This window comes from Pristiophorus japonicus, chromosome 14, assembly GCF_044704955.1.
Source record: "Pristiophorus japonicus isolate sPriJap1 chromosome 14, sPriJap1.hap1, whole genome shotgun sequence".
Classification (NCBI taxonomy): Eukaryota; Metazoa; Chordata; class Chondrichthyes; family Pristiophoridae; genus Pristiophorus; species Pristiophorus japonicus.
The window spans coordinates 24,268,059-24,284,346 of NC_091990.1; positions in this window are offsets into that span (position 1 = coordinate 24,268,059).

Here is a 16,288-nt window from a genome sequence, read left to right on the forward strand (position 1 = left end):
GCTGAAATTGCCCCTCCCGATAAGGCCTCTGACTGCCTGAAAGCGACTGCCACAGGGCAGCGCGGAATGGCCGCTGACCCTCCGTGAAGGGGCCACCATTTTGTAAGGAGCAGAACGGTGTCCGGGTCCAGCTGAGACGTGCACGCGCTGACCCCTTACCGTCTGGCGGGACCTTCTCACGAAATTGCCCCGTACCTGAAATTGCCATGCTGGAGTGAAGGGGAGAGACGTTGTGACACACCTGCGCGATGACGTCATCAGCGCGGCGCTGATGACGGAGAATGGCGGACATTCCATCCCGCCCCTACTTCCCCCCCCCCGCTAGTGATGGCCACTCTGCTCCGCCATCATGATGATGTCACTTCCGCCCCGCTGGGAAAAAAAGCATGAAGAGCTGAATTTTGACGGATAGGCCGCTGCATCCATCGAGATGAATTTCTACCCCACTGACTCTAAACTTCTCACTCTAGTCATAACACGCTCAGACAACACAAAAAACAGTTTTTTGGACCAAGGGTCATTGTCAGTGGTGCTGATTAGAATATCCATTTTATCATTCCTTCGCAGCCAATGCAGAGCCAGTACAGAAAGAAGAGGAGAGGAGTGAAGCCGCCACAAAGGTTTGACTGCTTTGCTCAAAGACGACAGACCCCAAGGTTATACCTGCGAGGGCTTCCCATCTTCTTCCAGTGCAGTGCCTTCTCTGCAAGAAGGACAAGAACATTTTGGAGAGACACAGCCGAAAGAGACGGAAAGAGAGGCTGGTGCAATGTGAGACTAAAACTGCAGGTAAGCTGCTCCTTGCAGCAGAAACCCGCAAAGCTGAGGCAATCCTGTTGCATATCCGTGGACAAGATCTTGTTGCTCTTGAATCAAGGTATCATCTTCGTCGCTACCAGAGCTACACCAGATTTCTGACCAGTAAATAGCAGGAAGACCCTCCAGAAGGCAATCTCTACCAGACAGGAACTAGACACTTCTGTGATACAGTGATAGAGGGCAGGATTGTAAAGAACCATGAAATTCTTAGAATGACAAAGGGGTAAGCCATTTAGGACCGAGATGAGGAGAAACTTCTTCACCCAGAGAGTGGTGAACCTGTGGAATTCTCTACCACAGAAAGTAGTTGAGGCCAATTCACTAAATATATTCAAAAAGGAGTTAGATGTAGTCCTTACTACTAGGGGGATCAAGGGGTATGGCGAGAAAGCAGGAATGGGGTACTGAAGTTGCATGTTCAGCCATGAACTCATTGAATGGCGGTGCAGGCTCGAAGGGCCGAATGGCCTACTCCTGCACGTATTTTCTATGTTTCTATCTATGTTTCTTTGTTTCTTTGAACAGTTTGTTTAAGAAATTAATTTTTGAGAAAGAGTGTATCGATGCTTCGTCTTATAAAACACACAGGGGTCGAAATACGGTCCCACCGTTTTTGAGGCAGCGACACCGGCTGAGTGTTGATTTTAACGGCGGGCGGTAGGTGCCGCCTCAAACTGCAAAATTCAGTTTTGCCACCCAATGATGAGAGCAACGCTAAAAGTGGCATTGCACATTCACCCTCGGGCGCCAACGGAGCGGCATCTCAGGAGGCCGACCGAATTTCCCCACGGTAAGCTGCCGGCATGCGAGAGGAAAAAAGTGAAAAGAAAAACGTTTCCGACATTTTCCCTCACTCACACCCACACTTCCCCACTGCTCCCCTTCATACATAAATGCTATAAATAAACATAACCACTTACCTTGATCCCTGGACACTGCCAGCCCGGGATCCCCGATGTCCCGCTACCTTTCTCAGGCTGTATGCCTGCCGGTAAGGCCACCGTACTCACCTAATTTTGCAGCCACAGCGGCAAGGGGGCGATGGACGTTCGATGATGTCACCACGTGGGTGGCGGCTGAGCACACAGCGGTACGTCGTGCTGCCGTCCCCACCGACCAACTAAATGTCCAGTCAGCCCAGGAACCCGGTCGCCGCCGACGGTAAGTGCTATATATGTAAACTTGTATATACCTTGTACAGCCACCACAGGGCTCATCCCCTGGAGTCCCAAGGGATCCCACAATCACTTGGGAGCACAGGTACTTAAGGAGGCCTCACAGGTTGGAGAGGCACTCTGGAGGCCTGTAATAAAAGACTAAGGTCATACTTTACTTTGAGCTCACAGTATCTGGTCAGACTCTTTATTCATGCTTAACAACTGGCGATGAGATACAGATGACGAACCCTATCGCAACGATGCAGAGAACAATGGGCATCCTGCAGAAATTTTCGGAGGGAGATGATTGGGAAACCTTCGTGGAGTGACTCGATCAATACTTCGTGGCCAACGAGCTACAAGGAGAAGCGAACGCTGCCAAACGAAGGGTGATTCTCCTCATTCTTTGCGGGGCACCAACGTATGGGTTCATGAAAAATCTGCTTGCTCCAGCGAAACCCACAGAGAAATCATATAATGATTTGTGCACACTGCTCCGGGAGCATCTTAACTTGAAGGAAAGCATTCTGATGGCAAGGGACCGGTTCTACACGTACAAAAGGTCTGAAGACCAGGAAGTGGCGAGCTATGTTGCCGAGCTAAGACGCCTTGCAGGACATTGCGAATTTGAAGGACATTTGGAGCACATGCTCATAGACTTTTTGTACTTGGCATTGGCCATGACATGATATTTCGCAAACTTTTGACTGTAGAGACCCCAATCTTGAGTAAAGCCACAGCGATAGCCCAGGCATTCATTGCCACCAGTGACATATACCAAGCAAATCTCTCAGCACACGAGTGCTACTACAAAGTAATGTTGTTTTCGAATCACAACATACAGGGCAGGCCTCAAGTGCCTGCAGCTGCACGTCCGCAGATGTCTCAGAGTCCACCATCAAGGGTGATGAGTGCTAGGCCATTAACACCTTGTTGGCGCTGTGGGGATGATCATCATTTCCATTCATGCTGCTTCAAAGGATACGTTTGCAAGGGCTATGGAACAATGGGACACCTCCAACGTATGTGTAGGTGAGCTACAAACCCTGTTAATCCTGCAAACCACCATGTTGCAAAGGAGGACAAATCCACGGCGGATCACGGCAAACCAGAGCCTCAGGCCGAGGAGGCAGAGGTATATGGGGTGCACACATTTACCACGAATTGTCCCCCGATAATGCTGAAGGTTGAATTAAATGGACCCCCGGTGTCAATGGAGCTGGACACGGGCGTGAGCCAGTCCATTATGAGGAAAAAGACTTTCGATAAATTGTGGTGCAGCAAGGCCTCAAGTCCAGTCCTGACTCCCATTCACACTAAACTGAGAACATACACAAAGGAACTGATACCCGTAATCGTCAGTGCTACCGTAAAGGTCTCCTACGATGGAGCGGTGCACAAATTACCACTCTGGTACCGGGCGATGGCCCCACGCTGTTCGGCAGGAGCTGGCTGGGGAGGAACGCTGGAACTGGGATGATGTCCGAGCGCTCTCATCCGTCAATGACACTTCGTGATCCCAGGTCTTAAACAAGTTCCCCTCGCTGTTCAAACCAGGCATCAGGAAGTTCCAAGGAGCAAAAATGCAGATCCACCTAATTCCGGGGGCGCGACCCATCCATCACAAGGCGAGAGCGGTACCGTACATAATGAGAGAGAGGGTGGAGATCGAGCTGGACCGGCTGTAATGAAAGGGCATCATTTCGCCGATTGAATTCAACGAGTGAGCCAGTCCGATTGTTCCAGTCCTCAAGGGAGCCGGCACCGTCAGAATCTGTGGTGATTACAAAGTAACGATCAATCGTTTCTCCTTGCATGATCAATACCCACTACCAAAGGCAGACGACCTTTATGCGATGCTGGACTTGACCTCGGCCTACATGACGTAAGAGCTGGAGATATCATCGAAGGGCCTCACCTTCATCAATATGCACAAAGGTCTCTTCATTTACAACAGATGCCCGTTTGGGATTCGATCAGCCGCAGCGATTTTCCAGAGAAACATGGAAAGTTTACTGAAGTCAGTCCCGCGCACCGTGGTCTTCCAGGACAACATTTTGGTTACAGGTCGGGACACGGTCGAGCATCTGCAGAACCTGGAAGAGGTTCTTAGTCGGCTTAACCGCGTGGGGCTCAGGATAAAATGCTCGAAGTGCGTTTTCCTGGCGCCTGAAGTGGAGTTCCTGGGGTGAAGTATCACGGCGGACGGCATCAGACCCACCGATTCGAAGACGGAGGCAATCAAGAACGATGCTGAGAATGACGTGAGTATCACGTGTAGCGAGTTGGTCTTACCGCAGGAGAAGGGTCCACAGCCAGCGAGGGAATGGAAGACCAGCAGGAAGAGTAGTGCAAGGAAGGTAGTGCAGGGGTCCCCTGTGGTCATCCCACTGCAAAACAGATACACTGCTTTGAGTGCTGTTGAGGGGGATGACTCATCAGGAGTGGGCAGCAGCAGCCAAGTTCATGGCACCGTGGCTGGCTCTGTTGCACAGGAGGGCAGGAAAAAGAGTGGGTGAGCGATAGTGATAGGGGATTCAATTGTAAGGGGAATAGATAGGCATTTCTGCGGCCGCAACCGAGACTCCAGGATGGTATGTTGCCTCCCTGGTGCAAGGGTCAAGGATGTCTCGGAGCGGGTGCAGGACATTCTAAAAAGGGAGGGAGAACAGCCAGTTGTCGTGGTGCACGTTGGTACCAATGACATAGGTAAAAAAAGGGATGAGTTCCTACGAAATGAATTTAAGGAGCTAGGAGCTAAATTAAAAAGTAGGACCTCAAAAGTAGTAATCTCGGGATTGCTACCAGTGCCACGTGCTAGTCAGAGTAGGAATCGCAGGATAGCTCAGATGAATACGTGGCTTGAGCAATGGTGCAGCAGGGAGGGATTCAAATTCCTGGGGCATTGGAACCGGTTCTGGGGGAGGTGGGACCAGTACAATCCGGACGGTCTGCACCTGGGCAGAATCGGAACCAATGTCCTCGGGGGAGTGTTTGCTAGTGCTGTTGGGGAGGAGTTAAACTAATATGGCAGGGGGATGGGAACCAATGCAGGGAGATAGAGGGAAACAAAAAGGAGGCAAAAACAAAAGACAGAAAGGAGATGAGGAAAAGTGGAGGGCAGAGAAACCCAAGGCAAAGAACAAAAAGGGCCATTGTACAGCAAAATTCTAAAAGGACAGAGGGTGTTAAAAAAACAAGCCTAAAGGCTTTGTGTCTTAATGCAAGGAGTATCCGCAATAAGGTGGATGAATTAACTGTGCAAATAGATGTTAACAAATATGATGTGATTGGGATTACGGAGACGTGGCTCCAGGATGAGCAGGGCTGGGAACTCAACATCCAGGGGTATTCAACATTCAGGAAGGATAGAATAAAAGGAAAAGGAGGTGGGGTAGCATTGCTGGTTAAGGAAGAGATTAAGGCAATAGTTAGGAAGGACATTAGCTTGGATGATGTGGAATCTATATGGGTAGAGCTGCAGAACACCAAAGGGCAAAAAACGTTAGTGGGAGTTGTGTACAGACCTCCAAACAGTAGTAGTGATGTTGGGGAGGGCATCAAACAGGAAATTAGGGGTGCGTGCAATAAAGGTGCAGCAGTTATAATGGGTGACTTTAATATGCACATAGATTGGGCTAACCAAACTGGAAGCAATACGGTGGAGGAGGATTTTCTGGAGTGCATAAGGGATGGTTTTTTAGACCAATATGTCGAGGAACCAACTAGGGGGGAGGCCATCTTAGACTGGGTGTTATGTAATGAGAAAGGATTAATTAGCAATCTCGTTGTGCGAGGCCCCTTGGGGAAGAGTGACCATAATATGGTGGAATTCTGCATTAGGATGGAGAATGAAACAGTTAATTCAGAGACCATGGTCCAGAACTTAAAGAAGGCTAACTTTGAAGGTATGAGGCGTGAATTGGCTGAGATGGATTGGCGAATGATACTTAAGGGGTTGACTGTGGATGGGCAATGGCAAACATTTAGAGACCGCATGGATGAACTACAACAATTGTACATTCCTGTCTGGCATAGAAATAAAAAAGGGAAGGTGGCTCAACCGTGGCTATCAAGGGAAATCAGGGATAGTATTAAAGCCAAGGAAGTGGCATACAAATTGGCCAGGAATAGCAGCGAACCTGGGGACTGGGAGAAATTTAGAACTCAGCAGAGGAGGACAAAGGGTTTGATTAGGGCAGGGAAAATGGAGTATGAGAAGAAGCTTGCAGGGAACATTAAGGCGGATTGCAAAAGTTTCTATAGATATGTAAAGAGAAAAAGGTTAGTAAAGACAAACGTAGGTCCCCTGCAGTCAGAATCAGGGGAAGTCATAACGGGGAACAAAGAAATGGCGGACCAATTGAACAAGTACTTTGGTTCGGTATTCACGAAGGAGGACACTAACAACCTTCCGGTTATAAAAGGGGTCGGGGGGTCTAGTAAGGAGGAGGAACTGAGGGAAATCCTTATTAGCCGGGAAATTGTGTTGGGGAAATTGATGGGATTGAAGGCCGATAAATCCCCAGGGCCTGATGGACTGCATCCCAGAGTACTTAAGGAGGTGGCCTTGGAAATAGTGGATGCGTTGACAGTCATTTTCCAACATTCCATTGACTCTGGATCAGTTCCTATGGAGTGGAGGGTAGCCAATGTAACCCCACTTTTTAAAAAAGGAGGGAGAGAGAAAACAGGGAATTATAGACCGGTCAGCCTGACATCGGTAGTGGGTAAAATGATGGAATCAATTATTAAGGATGTCATAGCAGTGCATTTGGAAAGAGGTGACATGATAGGTCCAAGTCAGCATGGATTTGTGAAAGGGAAATCATGCTTGACAAATCTTCTGGAATTTTTTGAGGATGTTTCCAGTGGAGTGGATAAGGGAGAACCAGTTGATGTGGTATATTTGGACTTTCAGAAGGCGTTCGACAAGGTCCCACACAAGAGATTGATGTGCAAAGTTAGAGCACATGGGATTGGGGGTAGTGTACTGACATGGATTGAGAACTGGTTGTCAGACAGGAAGCAAAGAGTAGGAGTAAATGGGTACTTTTCAGAATGGCAGGCAGTGACTAGTGGGGTACCGCAAGGTTCTGTGCTGGGGCCCCAGCTGTTTACACTGTACATTAATGATTTAGATGAGGGGATTAAATGTAGTATCTCCAAATTTGCGGATGACACTAAGTTGGGTGGCAGTGTGAGCTGCGAGGAGGATGCTGTGAGGCTGCAGAGCGACTTGGATAGGTTAGGTGAGTGGGCAAATGCATGGCAGATGAAGTATAATGTGGATAAATGTGAGGTTATCCACTTTGGTGGTAAAAACAGAGAGACAGACTATTATCTGAATGGTGACAGATTAGGAAAAGGGGAGGTGCAAAGAGACCTGGGTGTCATGGTACATCAGTCATTGAAGGTTGGCATGCAGGTGCAGCAGGCGGTTAAGAAAGCAAATGGCATGTTGGCCTTCATAGCAAGGGGATTTGAGTACAGGGGCAGGGAGGTGTTGCTACAGTTGTACAGGGCATTGGTGAGGCCACATCTGGAGTATTGTGTACAGTTTTGGTCTCCTAACCTGAGGAAGGACATTCTTGCTATTGAGGGAGTGCAGCGAAGGTTCACCAGACTGATTCCCGGGATGGCGGGACTGACCTATCAAGAAAGACTGGATCAACTGGGCTTGTATTCACTGGAGTTCAGAAGAATGAGAGGGGACCTCATAGAAACATATAAAATTCTGACGGGGTTAGACAGGTTAGATGCAGGAAGAATGTTCCCAATGTTGGGGAAGTCCAGAACCAGGGGTCACAGTCTAAGGATAAGGGGTAAGCCATTTAGGACCGAGATGCGGAGGAACTTCTTCACCCAGAGAGTGGTGAACCTGTGGAATTCTCTACCACAGAAAGTTGTTGAGGCCAATTCACTAAATATATTCAAAAAGGAGTTAGATGAGGTCCTTACTGCTAGGGGGATCAAGGGGTATGGCGAGAAAGCAGGAATGGGGTACTGAAGTTGAATGTTCAGCCATGAACTCATTGAATGGCGGTGCAGGCTAGAAGGGCCGAATGGCCTACTCCTGCACCTATTTTCTATGTTTCTATGCATCGAGGCCACAGAACGTGATGGAGCAACGGTCGTTTCTAGGGCTCCTGAAAATGCATTTTCTTGGCTTTTGCCCCATACCCATTCATCTCCTTTACGCAGGAAGACATGCAGTGGTGAGACCCAGTAAGAAGTTACCAAAGTAGTTCAGGAGTCCTAGAAACGACCACAGCTCTGTCACGTTCTGTGGCCTCGGTGCGTTCTCGATTGTCTCCGTCTTCGCGTTGGTGGGCCTGATGCCGTCCGCCGCGACTCTTCTCCCCAGGAACTCCACTTCAGTCACCAAGAAAACACACTTCGAGCATTTCAACCTGAGCCCCACACGGTTGAGTCGACTAACCACCTTCTCAAAGTTCTGCAGATGCTCGACTGTGTCCCGACCTGTGACCAAGATGTCGTCCTGGAAGACCACCATGCGCGGGACTGACTTCAGTAAGTTTTCCATGTTTCTCTGGAATATCACTGTAGCTGATCAAATTCCAAATGGGCATCTGTTATAAATGAAGAGACCTTTGTGCATGTTGATGCAGGTAAGGCCCTTCGATGATTCCTCCAGCACCTACGTTATTTAGGCCGAGGTCAAGTCCAGCTTCGTGAATGTCTTTCCTCCCGCCAGCGTAGCAAAAAGGTCGTCAGCCTTTGGTAGTGGGTATTGATCCTGCAGGGAGAAACGATTGACAGTTACTTTGTAATCACCACTGATTCTGATGGTGCCATCTCCCTTGAGGACGGGGACAATCGGACTGGCCCACTCGTTGAATTCGATCGGTGAAATGATGCCCTCTTGTTGCAGCTGGTCCAGCTTGATCTCTACCCTTTCTCTCATCATGTACGATACCGCTCTCGCCTTGTGATAGGGCTCCTGAAAATGCATTTTCTTGGCTTTTGCCCCATACCCATTCATCTCCTTTACGCAGGAAGACATGCAGTGGTGAGACCCAGTAAGAAGTTACCAAAGTAGTTCAGGAGTCCTAGAAACTAGGGCTCCTGAAAATGCATTTTCTTGGCTTTTGCCCCATACCCATTCATCTCCTTTACACAGGAAGACATGCAGTGGTGAGACCCAGTAAGAAGTTACCAAAGTAGTTCAGGAGTCCTAGAAATGACCACAGCTCTGTCACGTTCTGTGGCCTCGGTGCGTTCTCGATTGTCTCCGTCTTCGAACCCCCCCGGAAATAGGTGGATCTGCACTTTTGTTCCTTGGAACTTCCCGATGCCTGGTTCGAACAGCGAAGGGAACTTGTTTAAGACCTGGGCACACGAAGTATTGTCAGCGGGCGAGAGCGCTTGGACGTCATTCCAGTTCCAGCGTATCTTTCCCAGCCAGCTCCTGCCGAGCAGCATGGGACCATCGCCCAGTACCACCCAGAGTGATAGCTTGTGCACCGCTCCATCGTAGGAGACCTTTACAGTAGCACTGCCGATTATGGGAATCAGTTCTTTCGTGTAAGTTCTCAGTTTCGTGCGAATGGGAGTCAAGAGTAGCCTTGAGGCCTTGCTGCACCACAATTTTTCGAAAGTCCTTTTGCTCATAATGGACTGGCTCACGCCCGTGTCCAGCTCCATTGACACCGGAAGTCCATTTAATTCAACCTTCAGCATTATCGGGGGACACTTTGTGGTAAATGTGTGCACCCATATACCTCTGCATCCTCGGTCTGAGGCTCTGGTTTGCCTTGATCCGCCGTCGATCTGTCCTCCTCTGCAACATGGTGGTTTGCAGGATTAACAGGGTTTGCAGCTCGCCTGCACATACGTTGGAGGTGTCCTATTGTTCCACAGCCCTTGCAAACGTAACCTTTGAAACGACATGAATGAAAACGATGATTATCCCCGCAGCACCAACAAGGTGTTAATGGCCTTGCATTCATCACCCTTGATGGTGGACTCTGAGATATATGCAGACGTGCAGCTGCAGGCAAGTGGGACCTGCCCTGTACGTTGCGATTTGAAAACAACATCACTTTGTTCACTCGTGTGCTGAGAGATTTGCTTAGTATTGTCACTGGTGGCAATGAACTCCTGGGCTATTGCTATGAAACTTACTCAAGGTTGGGGTCTCTATAGTCAAAGGTTTGTGAAGTCTCACTTCATGGCCAATGCCAAGTACGAAAAAGTCTCTGAGCATGTGCTGCAAATGTCCTTCAAATTCGCAATGTCCTGCAAGGCGTCTTAGCTCGGCGACATAACTCGCCACTTCCTGGCCTTCAGAACTTTTGTAGGTGTAGAACCGGTACCTCGCCATCAGGACGCTTTCGTTCGGGTTCAGATGCTCCCGGAGCAGTGAGCACAAATCATCGTACGATTTCTCTCTGGGTTTCGCTGGAGCAAGCAGATTTTTCATGAGGCCATACGTTGGTGTTCCGCAGACGGTGAGGAGAGTCATAAGAACATAAGAACATAAGAATTAGAAACAGGAGTAGGCCATTTAGCCCCTCGAGCCTGCTCCACCATTCAACAAGATCATGGCCGATCTGGCCGTGGACTCAGCTCCACTTACCCGCCCGCTCCCCATAACCCTTAATTCCATTATTGGTTAAAAATCTATCTATCTCTGATTTGAATACATTCAATGAGCTAGCCTCAACTGCTTCCTTGGGCAGAGAATTCCACAAATTCACAACCCTCTGGGAGAAGAAATTCCTTCTCAACTCAGTTTTAAATTGGCTCCCCCGTATTTTGAGGCTGTGCCCCCTAGTTCTAGTCTCCCCGACCAGTGGAAACAACCTCTCTGCCTCTATCTTGTCTATCCCTTTTATTATTTTAAATGTTTCTATAAGATCACCCCTCATCCTTCTGAACTCCAATGAGTAAAGACCCAGTCTACTCAATCTATCATCATAAGGTAACCCCCTCATCTCCAGAATCAGCCTAGTGAATCGTCTCTGTACCCCCTCCAAAGCTAGTATATCCTTCCTTAAGTAAGGTGACCAAAACTGCACGCAGTACTCCAGGTGCAGCCTCACCAATACCCTGTACAGTTGCAGCAGGACCTCCCTGCTTTTGTACTCCATCCCTCTCGCAATGAAGGCCAACATTCCATTCGCCTTCCTGATTACCTGCTGCACCTGCAAACTAACTTTTTGGGATTCATGCACAAGGACCCCCAGGTCCCTCTGCACCGCAGCATGTTGTAATTTCTCCCCATTCAAATAATATTCCCTTTTACTGTTTTTTTTTCTCCCCAAGGTGGATGACCTTACATTTTCCGACATTGTATTCCATCTGCCAAACCTTAGCCCATTCGCTTAACTTATCTAAATCTCTTTGCAGCCTCTCTGTGTCCTCTACACAACCTGCTTTCCCACTAATCTTTGTGTCATCTGCAAATTTTGTTACACTACACTCTGTCCCCTCTTCCAGGTCATCTATGTATATTGTAAACAGTTGTGGTCCCAGCACTGATCCCTGTGGCACACCACTAACCACCGATTTCCAACCCAAAAAGGACCCATTTATCCCGACTCTCTGCTTTCTGTTAGCCAGCCAATTCTCGATCCATGCTAATACATTTCCGCTGACTCCGCGTACCTTTATCTTCTGCAGTAACCTTTTGTGTGGCACCTTATCGAATGCCTTTTGGAAATCTAAATACACCACATTCATCGGTACACCTCTATCCACCATGCTCGTGATATCCTGAAAGAACTCCAGTAAATTAGTTAAACATGATTTCCCCTTCATGAATCCATGTTGCGTCTGCTTGATTGCACTATTCCTATCTAGGTGTCCCGCTATTTCTTCCTTAATGATAGCTTCAAGCATTTTCCCCACTACAGATGTTAAACTTCGTTTGGCAGCGTTCACTTCTCCTCCCAGCTCATTGGCCACGAAGTATTGGTCAAGTCGCTCGACAAAGGTTTCCAAATCATCTCCCTCCGAGAATGTCTCCAGGATACCCACTGTTCTCTGCATCATTGGGTTCATCATCTGTATCTCATCGCCAGTTGTTACATATAAATAAAGAGTCTGACTGTGAGCTCAAAGTAAAGTGTGACTGTAGTCTTTTATTGCAGGTCTCCAGAGTGCCTCTCCAGCCTGTGAGGCCTCCTTAAGTACCTGTGCTCCCAAGGGATTGTGGGATCCCTTGGGATTCCAGGGGATGAGCCCTCTGGTGGCTGTACAAGGTATGTACAAGTTTACATACATAACACTAGGTACTTCCTACACAGAGACTACGGAACTAAAAATCTCAGCAAGAAAACAGGCTTCGGTCCATAGTCTAATAGCACTAAAACAGATGATCTGGTCAGTATCACATTGCTGTTTGTGGGAGCTTGCAGTATACAAATTGCCTGTTGCATTTCCTACATTACACCAGTGACTACACTTCAAAAGTACCTCATTGGCTGTAGAGAGCTTTGGGATGTCCTGAGGCTATGAAATGTGCTATTTAAATATAAGTCAACCTTTTCTTTCTTTGACTCCCAACAAAGTGAGACTTGGTGTAAGAGCACCTTAACTGGTGTGAGCTCATGGTCATTTCTTCTCCCGACCCCTGGAGACTGTCTTCTCACAAGTCTGTTCAATGTGCTACTTTAGTGTTTGTGAATGAATGGACCTTGGCACCCCTGCCTTCTCCCTCTGAATTAAAAGACACATGGTTGTAAGGTTGGCCCAAAGCTGCCAGAACAATTCCCGTTCCAACATCTGCTCTATACTTGAACCTGTACCTTCAGAAAACATTAGCAGCCTCAAGTATTAGTTTGGCTCGCTGGAATCACTCTCACCTCTACTCAGAAGGTTGTAGATTCAAGCTCCAATCTAGGTCTTGGGTTTCTTTCATCTTTCATATACTAGACAGACATGTCAAGGGAGTGCTGTTCCAACATCCCCAACATCGCAGCACTGACCACACTCGACCAGCTCCGTTGGGTGGGCCACATTGTCCGCGTGCCTGACACAAGACTCCCAAAGCAAGCGCTCTATTCGGAACTCCGACACAGCAAGCGAGCCCCAGGTGGGCAGAGGAAACGTTTCAAGGATACCCTCAAAGCCTCCTTGATAAAATGCAACATCCCCACTGACACCTGGGAGTCCCTGGCCCAAGACCGTCCAAAGTGGAGCAAGTGCATCCGGGAGGGCGCTGAGCACCTCGAGTCTCGTCGCCGAGAGCATGCAGAAAGCAAACGCAGGCAGCGGAAGGAGCGTGCGGCAAACCAGACTCCCCACCCACCCTTTCCTTCAACCACTGTCTGTCCCACCTGTGACAGAGACTGTAATTCCCGTATTGGACTCAGTCACCTGAGAACTCACTTTTAGAGTGGAAGCAAGTCTTCCTCAGTTTCGAGGGACTGCCTATTATGATGATGCATCGTCACAAGTGCTGTCTTTTGGATGAGATGTTAAACCATGTTTTCCCCTTTAGGTGGATGCTAATGATCCACAGCACTATTCAAATGAAGGAGGGAATTCTCCCACTGCCTTGACGAATATTTATTCCTGAACCAACATCACCAATTCATTAACTGGTCATTTATTTCATTGAAGTTTGTGGGACCTTGCATGTACTCGAATTGGCTGCTGCATTTCCCTGCATTACAATAGTGACTATACTTCAAAATAGTTCTTCATTGGCTGTGGGGCACTTTGGGAACTCCTGAGGCTGTGAAAAGCTCTATATAAACGGATGTCCTTTCTATTGAGTGTAGTGTGGGGCTCCATCTTGTGGCACAGGTGAGAACTGATTAATAGCTGCTCTATTTTCAGAGGAACTTGGCAGCCTTAGGATTGAAAGGTCAATTTGAGTTGCAGGAAACGTGACAGAAAGAGGCGAACACAACATAGAACAGACACCTTCTTTCAATTAGGCGCGTTACAGCCATTCTCGATTCAACATCGAGTTCAACAACTTCAGATCTTTTTTCTCAGACAGCAGCTGTTGGTAATGATGGCATTTGGCATTTACATCTCCTCTCGACCCGTTACTTGTCCCAATACCAACCCCCCTTTGCCTCGCACTATCACCCCTTTTGTCATTTAATCTCCCCTGCCTTCCACCCGATCACTGACCTTCCCGTTTGTTCTTTCTTCCCCTCGTTCCCCGTCTCTGAACTTGCTTAAAACCTGTTACATCTCTAGCCTAGAACATCGGCTAGAATTTCCCCTGGGACCGCCCAGTTACTGCCCAGTTACCGCCCGTTTTTGCCAAAAAGGCAAATTACCACCCTGTACCGCCTGTTTGACGCCTGTTTTACTCCCGATTATCACCGGCGGTAATTTCGGCCTACGCATTGCGGCACATCGCCCGACCACAAATCAATCAAAATTCCCTTGCAGCACAAATTTGCACAAAAATCTTGTTTTTAACCACCCACAACAGCCCGTTATCGCTCAGGATCGAAAGCACCCATTTTTATAGGTACTTATCTTACTTGGGTCCAGCGTTAGGCTTCCATTTTGTTTTGTTTATCTCTGTGGCGAAACGGCTGCATTTTTTGTTTATCTTTCAATATACATCTTCCAATGTATATTGAAGGAGGACAAGAAGAGGAGCATTTTATGAGAAACAAACGATAATCAGTCAGCCCAGCCAAGTCGTGGCCTCATAGAAAATATTGCAACTGAGGTTTAAATTTCTGGCTTCTTCAAATTGTTTCCTGTCTCTTGTTTTATTTTGCCGTGCTTTCAAACAAGTATTATTACCCTGAAATCTTACAGAAACCCTCCCTTGCTTTTGCAGGGTTCCCAACTGTTGCCATTCGCTCACAATTCAGAGAACATTAGCGTCTCAATCAGTAAAATTCTATTGCTTCAAAATATTTCCTCTGAATTTGCAGGGGTTTGGCTGACTACATTTTATTCTATTTTTAAAATCTGCTCTAATAAAGATGATTTACTACCATGCATTCCCCTCCACCCCCCCTCCTTTTCTGTGCTGAAAATGTTGAATCTTGCTGGAGAATGACCCCGCGGGTACAGTGAACCATCTAATGCCTTAGCCAAGAGGACATTCTGATGTGTCAGCCTCAATAGTCAGTGTTGACAGGCTATTTGAGCATTGGTGGGTGGGGGCAGTTACTGGACACGAGTTGAAGCTTTGACAAATTGTTAAATCACTGCAGATTTAACAAATGACAATCTGCAGATGATTACCAGAAAATACTACAGAAAGATTTTTTGAACTTATTTTTCAGTTTTTAGTTCCAGTGAAGGGGACACATCTAAAGCATAATAAACTATATTTTCTTGTTGCAAATTTTCACTGACTGTTTCCATTTTTCCACATTTTCTGTTGTATTTCGGATTGTTTCCCCCCCACTGCTGGGTTGGTTTCTAATAGATGCATTAAAAACTTTAATGTGGCAAACAGTAAAACCCTAAACAGTACAGTTACCAGGGACATCGACAATCACACATTTAAGAATAGGAGCAGGAGTAGACCATACGGCCCCTCGAGCCTGCTCCGCCATTTAATATGATCATAGCTGATCCGATCATGGACTCAGGTCCACTTCCCTGCCCGCTCTCCATAATCCCTTATTCCCTTATCGGTTATGAAACAGTCTATCTCTGTCTTAAATTTATTCAATATCCCCGGCTTCCACAGCTCTCTGAGGCAGCGAATTCCACAGATTTACAACCCTCTGCATTATCCAGGGCCAGGGGGATGGCTTGTTTCATGGCACCAGGGGAACTTGGGATAAACTGGGAAGAGGAGGAGGAAAAGAAGCCCGATGATGGGACCCAGTATAGTGAGGGTCGGCCTGCTCCCGAAGCACTGGGACCACTGGGACCGATGTGTCCCCTGCGACAGCAAATGTTCGGTCCACCCCCACAAGGCAGTGGTCAGGGACCATTGCAGAATGATTATGTGCTCCCAGATACATCCCTCCAGTTGCAGGAAATCCTGCCCAGTGTGTTGAAACTGAAGCAGGGGATAGGCGGGAATATCTCTGTTCATTTTGCCAATGTAGAGCCGATAGGGGGGATCAATAATTGTGACGACAATAAACTGAGAAAGATGATACTATTCTCCCTGGATGGGAAGCTGTACCAGGGTTTGTCGGCAGCCAAGGAGGGGATACTCTGGATGGGGGAAAGGATGAAATTTTAATGGCGCTGGGACATAGCCAAGGCAGCCCATTCTTGCAGGTCGAGTAGACCAGACAGCTTGCTGTCGAGACTCTGAATGCATTTGCAGACAGGTTATGACCCGTGTATCTGAAGGCAACGGGGGGGAAATCTAGCCCGAGCGCAGTTGTTAGGGG